The sequence below is a fragment of the Marmota flaviventris genome, chromosome 15 (genome assembly GCF_047511675.1).
Source record: "Marmota flaviventris isolate mMarFla1 chromosome 15, mMarFla1.hap1, whole genome shotgun sequence".
Classification (NCBI taxonomy): Eukaryota; Metazoa; Chordata; class Mammalia; order Rodentia; family Sciuridae; genus Marmota; species Marmota flaviventris.
Genome location: NC_092512.1, coordinates 9,947,127 through 9,950,145, shown reverse-complemented (window position 1 = coordinate 9,950,145; position 3,019 = coordinate 9,947,127).

Here is a 3,019-nt window from a genome sequence, read left to right as displayed (position 1 = left end):
CCAATTCCAGCTGTTTATGATCCAGCCTACAGGGTAGTTGTGATACCCCAGTTTCTGGTGACGAGTCCTGCTCCCTCACATATCGAAGTATAACATTAGAGAAACACACCGAGGCAAGCATATAAAGCAGGGTCTATTTAAAAAGGGGTAACATAGACTTCTCCCAGGAGGAAGAAGGGGTCCATAGATACTATGCTGGTATCCCAAGAAGTGAAGGTGTTTGGCCTGTTTATATGTCCTAACTTCCTTTGTTCTGCCTCCTTCCCCTCATCTCTCTCCTTCCTATGTATGTGACTAGGCCCAGGAAATGCTCTTGGGATGGCCAAAAGGTGAAAAGCAGATGGATGGGGGAAGGGCCAGGTGGAGCAGCCTGGACACATTAATTAAAACTTTATGACTCCCTGGTGGGGGGGGTGCAATCCCTGGGACAGGTTACCTTATCAACAGGTTGTTGCCTCCTTGGCATGTTCTTGTTAAGAGTGGAGGAAGGGCTCTGAAGGAATTAACATTTCAATCCCTCAGGGCACAGTCTCCAACTTCCTGGACTCACTCAAACAGGCCTCCTTGACCTGACCTGACTCCATTTATCTGTGTGTACTGACTGCCTGTCTAATTCAGTGCTGTGAAGAATAGTTTCACGGAGTCAGAGGGTTTCACCCCTGGCCTTTGCATTGCCTGTAGGCCTGGGGAAGCAGCACAGATGCCCACACTCAGGTTACTGCCATTGCCGTAAGAAGTCCTTTGTCTCTGACCCAGGTGTTTCAGGTCTTTTGCCAGCATCCATGAACCACAAACTAACTTGTTAGGTTGAAAACAAGGTAAAATATCAAGCCTTCAATGTTCGAGACAGTCATCGGCTGAGAGTGAGCGTGAAGCTGGGGATTTGAAGAAAGACAAAAAGATACCAAACACTTGTTTTAGAGAGCAGGAGAGTCAACTTATTAAGAAAATGTTGATTTCCTCTGCTATCCATTTGTCATTCAATAGCATATTATTTTATCATTGATTTCTAATTTGATCCCATTATCATCTGATAGAATGCGGGGTATTATCTCTCTCTCTTTTTTCTTTTTCTTTTTTGTGTTTGCTAAGAGTTGTTTTGTGGCCTAAGATATGATCTATTTTAGAGAAGGATCCATGTGCTGCTGAGAAGAAAGTGTTTTTAGTCATTGATGGATGACTATGTATGTCTGTTAAGTCTAAATTATTAATTGTATTTTTTTGTTCTATCGATTCTTTTTTTAGTTTTTGTTTCCAGGATCTATCCAGTGGTGAGAGAGGTGTGTTAAAGTCACCCAATATTATGGTGGTGTGCTCTTTTTGATTCTTGAAATTAAGAAGGATTTGCTTGATGTATGTAAGTGATCCATTGTTTGGGGCAAAAATATTTATGATTGTTATGTCTTGCTGTATAATTCCCTTAAGCAGTATGAATTGCCCTTCTGATTAACTGTGGCTTGAAGTCTACTTTATCTGATATGAGGATAGAACCCCTGCTTATAAAGTCAAATTTATCCAATATAAGGATAGAACCCCCTGCTTATTTATGAGATCTGTTAGAATGATATGTTTTTTCCATCCTTTTACCTTCAGTCTGTGGATGTCTTTGTCTATGAGATGAATCTCTTAGAGAATATTGTTGGGTCTTGTTTTTTAATTCAATTTGCCAGTCTATGTCTCTTGATTGATGAGTTTAGGCCATTTATATTCAATATTATTAAGAAATGATTTTTATTCCCTGTCATTTTCATGTATTTCTGATTTTTAATTTGAATTAGTTTCTCCTTTGATTGATTTGACTTTTGTAAAGCAGTATGGAGATTCCTCAAAAATTTTGAATAGAATCAACATTTGATTAGTTATCCTGCTCTCATTATATACCCAAAAGACTTAAAATCAGAATACTACAGTGATGCGGTCACATCAATGCTTATAGTAGCTCAATTCACAGTAGTTAAGCTGTGGGACCAACTGAGGTGCCCTTCACCAGATTAATGGGTAAAAAAATATGGTATGTATACACAATGGAGTATTACTGAGCCATAAAGAAGAATAAAATAGCATTTGCTGGTAAATGGATGGAACTGGAGACCATCATGCTAAGTGAAATAAGCCAGTCCCCAAAAAACAAGGGCTAAATGTTTTCTCCGATACACAGATGCTAACACAATAAAAGGGGGAGAAGAATAGAAGTTCATTGGACTAGATAAAGAGGAATGAAGGGAAGCGGGGATGGGAATAGGAAAGAGTAGAATGAATTGGATATATATAAATTTCCTCCGTTCATATATGAATACGTATATTTCATGCCAGCCCAGTTCACCTGGAGTGACCCTGACTGGTTTAGTCATGTGCTGCAACACCCATCCTGATTTCCAAGACTGGTTTCAGCAGGCACTTTAGGGCACATACCAGAAGAGCTGTCATTGCCTGTCCTTGGCCTATGTCACTCGTAGCTTGTTGGTAATGCACAGGTGATCAAATAGACCCACCTGTCTTTTTGTGGTACTGTGGATTGACCTCAGGGCCCATGAATGTTGGACACTCCACCTCTGAGCTATATCCCCAGCCCTCTACTTTTTTTTTTTTTTGATAAAAGAAAAAAGTAGCTTTCAGTGATTCCGGAGTTGAGATACTGGTGTGTGAGTGGATCGGAAGGTGGGGTGACAGAGACAACAGAGGAAATAATATGGTTTTGGTCATCTCACTTCACACTCCACTCATGCGCCTCTATCTACAACTAAACAGTCCTTAAAATAAATAAGCAGAACATGGGTTGGCATATTTATTGAACTTCCAAAGTACACTACGGGAAACTCAGAAGTTGTGCCGCTGCCTCCTCCGGTGCACGCTCTTGTGTGAGCTGGCAGATGTGGGGATGCTCGCGGGCCAGGCGCTCTGCCTCTGTCCCCTTTGCATCTCTGCTAAGGCTCCAGTGGATGTAGAGGGGTCTGAGGGCCAAAGAGTTAAGGCAGGCAGGAGCAGAGCTACAGGGCACGCTTGTCCTGCCCACTGGAAT